This window comes from Pipistrellus hanaki (assembly GCF_964339955.1).
Source record: "Pipistrellus hanaki genome assembly, chromosome: X".
In the NCBI taxonomy this organism is placed as follows: Eukaryota; Metazoa; Chordata; class Mammalia; order Chiroptera; family Vespertilionidae; genus Pipistrellus; species Pipistrellus hanaki.
The window spans coordinates 29,575,514-29,589,603 of NC_140524.1; the positions used below are offsets into that span (position 1 = coordinate 29,575,514).

The following is a 14,090-nucleotide window of genomic DNA, read 5'->3' on the forward strand; positions in this document are numbered from 1 at the left end:
ACTCTTTGTTCCTCACTGATGCTCTTGCTCTCCACAATATTATGCCTAATTTAACAGACAACATAAAAATGAACTGTCAGAAGTAATAACTAGATTAAATATTTGGGTAATGTGATAAAGGACTATAGAAGTGATTATTGTTCCAACTTTTTAAATAATGCAGGACCATTTTGTTATAAAATTTACTTCTCAAAATTTTATTGTTACCAGATATGCTAATATAAGACTCCAGTCAGAATTGGATTATTCAGCTTATTTTCTGCAGTTTATTGTTTTTGACTCAGTCATAATTTTTCATGTTGTTTAGGTGTAACCACCTTATATTACACTGAAGCAGTATCTATATTGGTTTGGCATAGAGGTTTAGCATTGAGAGACACTTGGTTGCCTTGTAAAGAGTTTTAGATTTTGAGATGGTTTGGGTTTCAAATCCTGCTTCTACCATCACCAGCTGACTTCTTAGACAAGTGCGCCAGAGATAAATAGTATAACTGTCTCCCAAAGTTGGATGCAATGGATGTTGCTACTTCTTGTCTCCTCATTTGAAGAGGAATATGGAAAAAAAATCTTTGATTTTATGAAGGATAACTGCGTCGTGTTAGTGTTGGAAACACATTGTTATTTTTATTGTATTGAAGTTCAAATATGTGTAGAAGGATGTTAATTGATTCGGAGTAGCTAAAAAGGTGGGCTGTGCCAGGTGCGAAGCTATTATCTCTCAGATTTAAATGACCCTTCTTTACTCTTTGTGATGCTGGTGCCAGGACTCTGAAAAAACACATTTCTGCTTTGCCAGCTGGCTATGTGCTCAGTTACTGGGAGACTGTAAGGCTGGAGGAGAAAGAAGAAACATGCTCCTTCCTGCTTAATATCTGTTAGTTTCATGTTGATTTCCTGTTCCTTTGAGTCTCACATCTCTCCCCAAGAAGCATCTACTCCAATGGTTCCCAATGTGGGGCACATGCCCAACAGGGGGAGTAATTTGATTTTTAAGGGGGGTTATTTGAGAATGAATTATTAGCAGTGATTTTTTTTTGTATTTCTTATGGTTCTAGGGGCTTCATACCCTATCTAATAAAGAGATAATATGCAAATTGACCATCACTCCAACACACAAGATGGCCGCCCCCATGTGGTCAAAGATGGCTGCCCCCATGTGGACACAAGATGGCCACCAAAAGATGGCCAGCAGGGGAGAGCAGTTAGGGGTGACCAGGCTGGTAGGGGAGGGCAGTTAGGGGCAATCAGATAGGCAGGGGAGCAGTTAGTCATTGATCAGGCTGGCAGAGAAGTGGTTAGGAGGTTGCTGGCAGGCAGTAGAGCTGTTGGGAGCCAATAGTCCTGGATTGTGGGATCAGGCCTAAACAGGCAGTGGGACATCCCTTAAGGGGTCCCAGATTGGAGAGGGTGCAGGCTGGGCTGAGGGATACACAAATACCCCCATGCACGAATTTTATGCACTGGGCCTCTAGTCCAGTATATAAACATATATTGTGACATATTTATGTATTTCAGTTCTTTATTATATGTTTTGAAACTTGATTTGCTATTTTTTTTATATCTCTTCATGTTGTTATTATTTTTTTTTTAACAATTTCTTAGTGCTTTATTCCTTAGTACTTTAACTGTCCTTTGTTCTTTTATTTTTCTCTTTCATGAATGCCATGTTCTTTGAAATCTTGTTTAGACCAAGTTAATGGCCTTTTAGGCTTCCTTCATGCTCACTTTTTGAATAATAAGAATTATATGTCATGGGTGAATCAGTATTTTAGAGATGCTTAGATCAGGCATGGCCAAAAAAGATTAGGAACAACTGATCTACACTCTGGCAGCAACAGGTATGTCCCAAAGCAGTTGAATCCATGTATGCCTTTTTTTTTCAATACTTACTGAACCAGCCTCATCCAACCTGCTTCCCCTTTCCCCAGAATCACCAGTGCCCCCTTTTCAGAGGTCTGAGAATCAGCACCATGGAGCCCTTCCTCTAAGTTTAATAATTTGTCTATCTTGTTTGTCCAGCCCTAGATGTGATAGCTGCTTCTTATATTTGCTAACTGTATGATAATCTAGTGTTATCTTTTTATTTTTTCAGTTATCAATTTAACAACCTTTATACTTAGCTAATTATTCTATATGTTAAATTTTCTATGCTCAAATAATTAGTGTGGTTTTTGTCCCCTGACTGGACCCTGATTGTTACAGCAAGGTATTATATTTTTCAGAAATTGTTTCCTCATCTAAATGTTATCATCAGAGGCCTGGCTGGTGTGGCTCAGTGGCTGAGCATTGGCCTATCAAACAGGAGGTCATGGTTCAATTCCTAGTTAGGGCACATACCCAGGTTGCAGGCTTGATCCTCAGTAGGAAGCGTGCAGGAGGCAGCCAATCAATGATTCTCATCATTGAGGTTTCTATCTCTCTTCTCCTCCTCTTTCCTCTCTCTGAAATCAATAAAGACATATTTTTAAAATAAATAAAATAAATGTTATCATCATAATTAGCTAGTTAATATTAATAAAGGAAGAGAGCAAAGGGAGAGTCAGACATTATTGAGCATATTTAGCTGGGAAGCATAAGCTTGCTTTCTGGACCAGAAAGCTACAACTTCACATCCCAAAGAATTGCAGCATTGTACCTCCAAGGGGATTAATACCCCTCCCTTCCCCCATTGAGCACTGAATTGTTGGAGGAAGAAGGGGGAGACAGGAACATGAGCAGTAGAAGTTGGGATGTGGCAGGGGAGTTCCTTGCCTATCAGTTTAACTTAGGGGGGGAGGGGGAACCCCTTAATTTTACATCATCAATAAAACTTTCCATGGAACACATCTTTCATAGGGTCCTCAGGAAATTCTTTACTTTGAGGCACCTCCAGAATTCAACTTCTACCAATAGCATAAACATCAATAATAATGTAGGAAGTCCTCAATATCAAAGAGTAATTGGCATCAGAAAAGTCTACTTAAGTGAATACACTTTAAAAGAGGGCCACAAATACATTGAAAACTGTGAGTAAAAGGTTTAATTGGGATGGAATCTGGAAAAAAATAATCAAAATTATATTTATCTTACATTTATCTTTTAATATTTTTTACTAATTTCAGAGAGAGGAAGGGATAGGGATAGAGATAGAAACATCAGTGATGAGAGAATCATCAATTTACCACCTCCTACTGGCCCCCTACTGGGGGTTGAGCTCACAATCCGGACATGTGCCTTGACCAGAATCTAATAGCAACTTCCTGATTCATAGGCCAATGCTTAACCACTAAGCAACACCAGCAGGGCTTATCTTACAATGAACAAAACTGAATTTATAATTAGAATTATACATTATTCATAACAAAGATTTGATGTTGACTTTTCTTGTATGTGTGTGTATAATTTTTCTGAAAATTTGTATAATAACATATTATACCCTGAACTTTATTTTTTATTTTATTTGCATACTAATGAATAGGGCAATTTCTGGAAAAATAATAAAGAGCTTCATCAGTTTTCCAAAGAACTCTATCTGCATCATTCTCATCAATGTTCTCTTATTTAACTATTAAGTGGTCTATCTTGCAAGATTCATATTTATCATTGGTTTCATAAGTAATTTTCAATATCATTTTAATTCATTTCATGAAATTTTGCATATTTTGTAAATTTTATAATTTAATTTTTGATGAATTTGAATATATTTGTGTTAAAAGATTGGATTATAACTAAGAAATAATGAAAGCAGAAGCATGTTAGTATTTAATGAGGAGGATTAATTAAGTGGGTATAAATTTTATGTAGTTTATTAGTGAATTTTTTTGTATTTTGTTTATGTTAACTTCTCAAGAAACCTTTTAACTGCTGAGAATAACATGCTAAATGCCTGGCTAGCAAAGATCAGCTTTACATACTTGGTGGGATTGTTGTGTCAAAAGAGATCATGCCTAAAAAGTGTTTATCATGGGGTCTGAACCACAGTTCATTGTAATAGCTACCACTATTAAATTTCAAAAATCCTGTCTAATAAAGATGTAATATGCAAATGGTCATTATACCGTGAATCATAATGACTGACCATGTAACGACCAGATCACGGATCAGCAGGAGGGTGGGGCAGTGAACTAGAATTGAGCGATGGAGAGCTACAGGAGGGGGCAGGGCAGTAAGCTATGGAGGGTGGAAAGGGGAGCTACTGGAGGACAGCAGTGAGCTACTGGCAAGCTACTGGTACACGGATTTGTGTGCAGGGCTACTAGTTTTGTTTAATAAATGTGTATTTTATCATATTTGTTCAATCTTTACACTTTAGTATTGTGGGGGCAGAAAAATAATTTTTTTCTACTCTTCTAAAATTTTCTGGCTGGAATAATAATCAAATTAACATGAAACATTGACAAGAGAAAATGACCCAAAGGAAAAATGTATATGTATATGGAGGATCAGTAAGAATATGAGACCTGCAGACATATTGGGCAGTTGAGGCTTATATGCCATTCTAGATTAAGGAGAGGTAGGCGGGGATCTGAAACTTCAAAGGGAAAGTAGACAACTCTCAGGTAGATGAGAAAGAGCAAACATGTAGTAAACAAATTCTTGCTTGGCCCCCCAGAACAATGGGGCACAGAAGGGAATCCAAAAGACAGACTTTGCTTAGCTTCTCACTGTGTACCACACTTAGATCATAGTATGATGCCAAGGTAATAGCTCCTTTCCATTAAGTAGATTTTTTTTTTATCTAAAGGGGAAGAGTCAAAAGTTCTTCTTGAGTCTTTTGTTTCTTAAAAATTACCAGCTTAAAATAATCGATACCCCCAAAAGGCATATTTTAGGATGGCAAACTCTGCTTCCCCTCAGTTTGCATGACATGATCAAATTCTTTATGGAAAACAGATATAGATAAGAAGACAGAGCAAAACATGAATATATGAACCTCAATTAAGAAATAGAAAGTTCACTTTCCATTGGAGGTATGATATGGTTGCTTCTTCACCTTAAAAAAAAATAAAAGACCTTTATTGAAAAGCTGGTTTTAGAAACGGCATCTGGATACTTAGCTATAAAGATGCATCAGTTTTTGGAAACCAAAACTCATAGAAGGGCACTTAAGATTATGTTTTCAATTCATGTATAGAAGTAAAGAGAAGTATCAAGGTAATAAAATGGAGTTAGAAATATATTGTCCAACATACTATCTAAGATAAACTAAAATAAGCTATAATATTTTAACTTTCTTTTAAATGGAAACAGCTCTGCTTGAACTTTTGATATGAAAACATTTACTATACTTACGGCAATTCTAGGGGTTCACAGATGGCCTGCTGCTATCTAACAAGAAGACATTGAAACAAATGGAAATATGAATTTATGGTTCTCAGGAGTTGGAGTATATATGTGAGGTGTGTTGACTTGAATTTATATTTCCTGTATATAAAAAATACATTAGAACATGTAAATGATTTCATATATTGGAAATATTTTTCTTTTTTTAAAACATTTGATTTCTCTTTTTTGCAACAGGTTTGGCCCCAGAATACAAGTGTCATGAAAACCACCACTCAGGAAAGGAAAAGACTTATAACAACATAGTTGTCACTGGATTTGTAGATTCCAACAAACCTATCACTACCAGCCAAATTTAATCTACTCACATGGTGGGACTGCCAAAAGAACCACTGAAAAAATTGAGAAGGAAGCTGCTGAGATGGGAAAGGGCTCCTTCAAGTATGTCTGGGTCTTGGATAAATTGAAAAGTAAACGTGAGCGTGGTATCACCGTTGATATCCCCCTGTGAAAATTTAAGACCACCAAGTATTGTGTCACTGATGCCCCAGGACACAGAGACTTTAGCAAAAACATGATTAAAGGTACACCTCAGATTGAGCTGTCTTGATTGTTTTGCTGGTGTTGGTGAATTTGAACCAAGAATGTGAAGACATGTTAGCTTACATACTGGTTGTGAAACAACTGATTGCTGTTGTTAGCAAAATGAATTACACTGAGCCACCCTACATCCAAAAGAGGTATGAGGACATTGTTAAAGAAGTCAGTACCTACATTAAGAAAATTGGCTACAACCTTGACCCAGTATTATTTGTGCCAATTTCTAATTAGAATCATGATAACATGCTGGAACCAAGTGCTAATATGTCTTGGTTCAAAGGACATAAAGTCACCCGAAAAGATAGCAATGCCAGTAGAACCACATTGCTTGAAGCTTTAGATTGCATCCTATCACCAACTGGCCCAACTGACAAGCCCCTGCATCTGTCCCTCCAGGCTATCTACAAAACTGGTGGTATTGATACTGTCCCTGAAGGCCGAGCGGAGACTGGTATTCTCAAATCTGGCATGGTGGTCACCTTTGCGGCAATAAACATTACAACTTAAGTAAAGTCTGTTGCTGAGCTGGAGAACATTATGCTAAGTGAAATAAGTCAGTCAGAGAAATAAATATCGAATGATCTCACTCATTTGTGGATTATAATGAGCAACATAAACTCATGAACAAAAATAGATTTAGAGACAGAGAAGTATCAATCAGATGCTAAAATCTCAGAGGGAACTAGGAAAGGGGTAAAGGGGAGAGATCAACCAAAGGACTTGTATGCATGCATATAAACATAAGCAATGGATACAGACAACATGGGGTGAGGGTGAGGGCAGGACTGGGGGAGGGGGACAAGGGGGGAATAATGACACATTTGTAATACCTTAATTTATATATATATATAGATATATATATATAGATATATATATACACACACATACATTTCATGCACCAGGCCTCTAATATATATATATATTAGAGGCCTGGTGCATGAAATTTGTGCAAGGTGGGGGGGTGTCCCTCAGCACAACCTGCACCCTCTCCAATCTGGGACCCCTTGAGGAATGTCCGACTGTCCGTTTAGGACATCCCTCTCACAATCCAGGACTGCTGATTCCCAACAGCTCACCTGCCTGCCTTCCTGATTGCCCCTAACCACTTCTGCCTGCCAGCCTGATAACCCCCTAACCACTCCCCTGCCAGCCTGATTGATGCCTAACTGCTTCCCTGACAGCCTTTTTGCCCCTAACTTCCCTCCCCTGCAGGCCCAGTCACCCCCAACTTCCCTCCCTTGCAGACTTGATCACCCACAACTGCCCTCCCTTGCAGGCCTGGTGCCTCCCAATAGCCCTCCCCTGCCAGCCATCTTGTGTTCACATGGGGGCAGCCATCTTGTGTGTTGGAGTGAGTGTCAATTTGCATATTACTCTCTTATTAGATAGGATAGAGGCCTGGTGCCATGGTGGCCAGCTGGTTTGCCCTGAAGGGTGTCCCAGATTAGGGCTGGGGTTCCCTGGGGTGTAGGGTGGCCTGGGAGAGGAGCCTGTGGTGGTTTGCAGGCCACCCATGCCCCTTGGCAATCCAAGTAGAAACCCTGCTATAGGGGATTTATTTATCTTCTATAATTGATACTTTGTAGCCTTGGCAGAGCCAAGCCTCCTGCTTGCTCATTGGCCATAGCCATTTTTGTTGGGATTTATTTATTTTCTATAATTGAAACTTTATAACCTTGAGTAGAGGCCTGGACTGCCCAGGGTGTGCAGAAAGCTTGGCTTCCTCCATTGCTGGGGAAACCCAAGTCTCCTGCTTGCTCCGTGGCCATAGCCATCTTGGTTGAATTAATTTGCATATTTGCTCCTGATTGGCTGGTGCGTATGGCTTGAGGGTGTAGTGAAGCAATGGTTAATTTGCATATTGCTCTTTAATTAGATAGGATATATATTGATTTCAGAAAGGAAAGGAGAGGAAGAGAGACAAAGAAATATCAATGATGAGAATCATTGATCAGCTGCCTCCTGCAGGCACCCTACTGGGGATCGAGCCCACAACTCAGGCATGTGCCCTGATGAGGGAGGAATCAAACCATGACCTCCTGGTTCATAGATTGATGCTCAACCACTGACCTATGCCAGCTGCACTGCACCATGAAGCTTTTAGTGAAGCTCTTTTGGGGACAGTGTGGATTTCAATGTCAAGAACCTATCTGTCAAAGATGCTCACCATGATCCAGCAATGTAAGCAGCTGGCTGCACAGCTCAGGTGATTATCCTGAACCATCCAGGTCAAATCAGTGCTTGAATATGCACCTGTGCTGATTGTCACACAGCTCACATTGCTTGCAAATTTGCTGAGCTGAAGATTGATTGATCACCATTCTGGAAAAAAGATGGAATATAGCTCAAAGTTTCTGAAATCTGATGATGCTACCATGGTCAATATGGTTTCTGGAAAATCCATGTGTGCTGAGAGATTCTTAGACTACCCTCCTCTGGACCATTTTGCCATTCATATCATGAAACAGACAGTTGCTGTGGGTGTCATCAAAGAAGGCAGCTGGAGCTGGCAGTCATTATGTTAGTCCAGAAAGCTCAGAAGGCTAAATGAATATTATCCTCAATAACTGCCACCACAGTCTTAATTAGTGGTGGAAGAAATGTCTCAGAAGTGTTTGTCTAAATTGGCCATTTAACTTTAATAGTAAAAGAGTAGTTAATGATTACAATGCATCATAAAACCTTCAGAAGGAAAGGAGAATGTTTTGTTGACCATTTGGCTGTGTGTGTGTGTGTGTGTTTAAATTATTAGTTTTAAAAATCTGTACTCTTTAATGGACACAACTTGACCAAAAGTTGGTCATAGAATTTTGAGACCCATCAACACAAAGTTTAATGATAAAAAATGTTTTTGATTTCTGAGAGCAACTGCATCAGCTTGATATTTTATTTTTAAAATGTATTTTCATGATTTCAGAGAGGAAGGGAAAGGGAGAGATAGATAGACACATCAATGATGAGATAGATGCCCCATATTGGGGATGCCCTGACTCAGAATCGAACTGTAACCTCCTGATTAATAGGTCGACACTCAACCACTGAGCTACGACTGCTGGGCTCAGCTTGATGTTTAAAAATGGATTTTGAAACATTAAAATATTGTGTGTTATTAATACCAGCTTGTAATCACTGTGGTTTGGTTTGATTCTATCTTATAATAGAAAATATGTAGGTCAGGTTTTCTAAGTGTCAGACATCAAGAATTTGTCCCTAATAATATCTGACTTTGGTAATATAACATATTTGTCATTTATTATATTCTAAATGTATTATGTGGGCTAAATATAATACTTTATTACCACATTTTAAATTCTAGGTGGCCTGATAATCAAATTTACAGAGACAGATTCACAGGAGAAAATCAAAGTTTTAATTCATTCACACAGAGAATTCACATAAGCATAAAAATTCCTAAGATAGTGAAGCAACATTGAGTATATATGACCTTTTAGACAAAGAAAAAAGGGAAGAGAAAAAGGGGTATTAGATTTCAGAAGTGAAAATGGATGATTTACAGGTAGTTGAGAAAGAATAGAACACACTTAATAGGCAAATTATTTCTAGGCAACTCAGAAACAGTGGAATGAGGTGGGGGTGGGGGGGTGGGAGAGTATGTAGCTTATAGCCACCTGCCTGAAGCCTTCCTATTTATCATTCTTAATTCAAATTAGGCTAAGGTGAACATCCTAAGATTTTCTTCCTGAAGCAGGATTTTATCTCTGAGTCTTTTGGGCAGGAAAAGGGGGAGGGTCAAGATTCTTTCTGAGTCTTCTTTTTCTTAATAACTAGCTTAAAATCAATATCTCAAAAGGCAGCTTCAAGGTGGTAAAAGGAGTTTTTGGGGGTAAAATAGGGAGGTTTAGGGAGTTTTAGAAATAAAGAGGGTCCATGGGGGAGGACTGAAAAGTTGGGGAGCTGGGAGATACTAAAAACGATACTAAAAAAGCATACAGAGAGAAGAGATATCAATGGATAAGGGGAGAGGAATACACCCATTCACAGAAGATAAAGGGAAAGCCACAGGGAGTAGAGAAACAAAAGGGAGAAAGAGGAAAACAGAGTTTCACAGGGGCTAGTGAATTCTACCACAGAAGGGGGAGAAAAAACCCTACCAAGTGGGGTTTCAGCTTTGAAGCTGCTATAGTGACCAATCAAATGGGATAAAGAACTGCAACCTTTGTAAACCTTAGGAAAAAGGGGGCTTAGTGGGTCACTCCTTTGGGACCCCCTTCCTATGTGGAAGTTTATGATTGTTTTCCAATAATTTTCACCTTTCCATATACCACCTTTTTTCCATGGCTTCATTATTCAAATCCACCTGGAAAAGAACCCGGGAAAAGAAATCACCTTTGCATCCTCCCCAGACGAAAACTGCACGATTCAGTTTGGTTTCTGAGATTCAGAGGCAAAACTTTGGTCCCATTCAGTATATATTATTCTAATTGAATATAATTTTAAATAGTTCATTATCAAGATCAGACTTATCAACTAAGGCTACATCTACATGATTAAAGTACAACATGACAAATACATATTGTCAAATATGTTACATGTACTTCAAGAACATAAAATAAACCATAGTCTGAACCACATTTAATATTAAAAAGTATCAACATAATACCTAGGACATTCCACAAATTCTCTGCATATTGACACTCAAGAATAACTGGAAAATGTAATAAATATGTTTCTTCAAAATCAGTTTTTGAGAGTGGGGTAGAGGGGGGGTCAATGGGTGGGGATGGGGACATCTGTAACACTTTCAATAATAAAGATAAAGAATTTAATAAAATGGGAAAATCAGTTTTCCCTCTGGACTATATATATATATTAGAGGCCTGGTGCATGGAATTCATGCACAGGGGTGTGTGTCTCTCAGCCCAGCCTGCACCCTCTCCAATCTGAGACCCCCTCAAGGGATGTCCAACTGCCTGTTTAGCCCTGATCTCAATAGGATCAGGCTTAAATGGGCAGACATACCTCTCACAATCCAGGACTGCAGGCTCCCAACTGCTCGCCTTCCTTTCTCCCTGCTTCTGCCTGACAGCATAGTCACCCCCTTACCACTCCTCTGACAGCCTGATTGATGTCTAACTTCTCTCCTGCCAGCCCTATTGCCCCTAACTGCCCTCCTCTGCCTGCCTGGTCCCCCCTAACTGCCCTCCCCTGAAGGCTTAATTGCCCCCAACTGCCCCCCCCTTGCAGGTCCGGTCCCCCCCAACTGCTCTCCCCTGCAGCCCCCCCCCAACTGTCCTTCCCTACAGGCCCAGTCACCCCCAACTTCCTGCTTCTGCAGGCCTGTTCACCCCCAACTGCCCTCCCCTGTAGGCCTGGTCCCCCCCACCAACTGCTCTCACCTGCAAACCTGCCCCCCCCAACTGCTCTCCCCTGCAAGCCTGGGTCCCCCCCCCAACTGCCCTTTCCTACAGGTCAGGTAGCCCCCAACTTCCCTCCTCTGCTGGCCTGGTCACCCCTACCTGCCCTCCCCTGCAGGCTTGATCGCCTCCCCCACTGCCCTCCTTTGCAGGCCTGCTCCCTCCCAAATGCCTTCCCCTGCTGGCCATCTTGTGGTGGCCATCTTGTGTCCACATAGGGGCAGGAACTTGACCACATGGGGGCAGCCATCTTGTGTGTTAGAGTGATGGTCAATCTGCATATTACTCTCTCTCTCTCTCTCTCTCTCTCTCTCTCTCTCTCTCTCTCTCTCTATATATATATATATATATATATATATATATATATATATATATATATATTCCTTTCTCTCTGTGCTCAGGCTTAAGTCTTTCAAATCACTCTTGAATATTTTCTTTCTGAAGAGACTCTTAAGACAACAAGACGTTGAAATCATTACCTTGTTTATCACAAACACTGATTCACCCCTTTCCCTTATATCCTACCAGTCACCAAGCCCAGTATATTCTATTTTCTTCTGCAATATCCTTCCCTTTTGTCCCCTCTGTCACAATCCTTGTTCAGACCTTCATTACTGCTTCCCTGGATGGTTGCCAATGATCTCTTAACTAATTTATTTGCCTTCAGTCTTTTGCCATTTGATGATCAGTAAATCTTAAACAAACAAACAAACAAAACCAAACAAAAAGAAACACTATTTTACATACATTGCCTTTTATTTAAATCCTTCAATGGCTCTTAATTGACTAACAAGTAAACCTGTAATTCCCCAATTTCACTTAAAAAAACAAACAAACAAACAAAAAACACCTCACCCAAGGACATGTTTGTTTTTTTAATTATTATTATTTTAAATATGTTTTTTATTGATTTTAGAGAGAGAAGAAGAGAGAGGGAGAGAGAGATAGAAACATCAATGATGAGAGAGAATCATTCATCAGTTACCTCCTGCACGCTCCCTACTGGTGATTGAGCCTGCAATTGTGGCATGTGCTTTGACTGGTAATCAAACCACTGTGACTTCTTGGTTCATGGGTTGGTGCTCAACCACTGGGCCACACTGGCAGGGCTTGTTGTTACTGATATTAGAGAAAGAACAAGGGAGTGGGACAGACAAAAGAAATATTGATATGAGAGAGAAACATTGATTGGTTGCCTCCTGCATGCACCTGGATGGGGGATCAAACCTAAACCCAGATATGTGCCCTGACGGGCAATTGAACCTGTGACCCTCCAACCAACTGAGTCACACTGGCTAGGGAAGCCTCTGTTTCACATTTAATGTCTCCCAAAACCTAGTCAAAATCTTCCTTGTATTCCTCTGCTTTTAGGAATGCTCTTCTCTGTTCTTTCTGCTCATTTAACTTCTACACTAACCTCAAACCCTGACTGAAAGCACAAAGACTCTGTGAGACCTGTTTGCACCATCCCATTGTGTCCTCCCTTGTTACATCTTAGCAACTTTAGGTGGTATTGTCAAATCCTACTGTAAAATTACATTTCCTACCGGGTACATTTGTAGAACTTTGTATATACTTACTATATCATTTCAATACAAGTTCTTATTATAGGAACACAAGTAGCTTAGAAACTATATCTTACAATTATAACTGTCAGACTGTTGATGATTTTGACCTCTATAAAACACTGATAGGGTGTGTGTCCTTTGATTCTAAGAAATGTACTGAAGTTCAGAAATGTTTTTCATGGCACTGTGTCAAATGCATTTAATGGCACTGTGTCAAATGTCTCTTTTCTGTTTTGTCCTTTGTCATTTCTAGTGCAAGCTGGAAAGCTAAAACATTATTTTATATGTTTCATTCTACCAAGCAATGCCATAACCTTCTTTCTTTCTTTCCTATGCTGTATCTTCCTTGCAGGCAAAATTAGCATGGGTTTTTATGTTTATCAATAGCATCAGTACAGTCTAACCAAAATTACACTCCTCTGACTCATAGAAGGCCCAAAATAGCTCTGCAACAGTCTTATAAATAGTAGTGATTGTGTTTTATTATAATTTTCCATTCCATATTGATTATTTAATATCCAAAATCTGCAATGAAAGTGAATCATTTAAATGTAAGCTGCTGGTTTGATGCATGTTCACCATTTTCTTTAAATATAGGTTGGTGTAAAAATTTCCATGAATTGTCAAATACACAATATTGCAATAAAAAAATCATTTTCTCTGTGTTGTTAAGATATTGCTTCCTCAGATTAGAACACTAGAAATCTAGCTTTTTTTCTTCTTTTACTTCATAAAACTGTAAGAACAAAAACAAGACAAAGCCCATAGCAACAAGATATTTCTTTTACCATCTGTTTGATTTATGTCAAATTTAAACTGCTTGTATTTTAGAAAGGAATCTGTTTTCTATCTTCAAAAGGATGCAATCCAACATCTCTCAGCTGCTAATTTTTAGCACTTAGAGGTTCCCTTGGGCTGCTGTCAACTACAACTTATTGCATAGGTTCTTTTCACTAAACTCATTATAAAGTGATTAGCCTCCAGCAAGATTGTGCAATGCTACAGCCTGCTTGCATTATATGTGGCTTTGCGACTGAATTTTGTACTGTCAAATCTCATCAGATAGTGAGTATAGGAAGACTCCTGGGATTGAACACATAGAATTTTGAGAGGGATCTTGTCAATCCTCTCTTAAACTATACCTTTCAAGAAAAGATATGCAAGTACATACACAAGCACACACACATGCAAAATATATCCTAATATTACTTTAGAATAGATGCCATCTTTAGCTAGCATCAAACACATTTTAAACATCCATGAATTATTTTAAAGCTTATGCTTT

The 14,090-nt window shown here is 39.1% G+C and overlaps 1 long non-coding RNA gene across 1 annotated transcript in view; it reads right to left on the reverse strand.

The window, feature by feature from the left end:
• The window catches only part of LOC311615357, a 320,307-nt gene that overhangs the window by 222,371 nt on the left and 83,846 nt on the right, over nt 1–14,090 (reverse strand). Inside the window, exon 2 of the long non-coding RNA XR_014793770.1 lies at nt 11,309–11,365. This is a non-coding gene — a long non-coding RNA (uncharacterized lncRNA). The remainder of the gene's footprint in view (nt 1–11,308; nt 11,366–14,090) is intronic.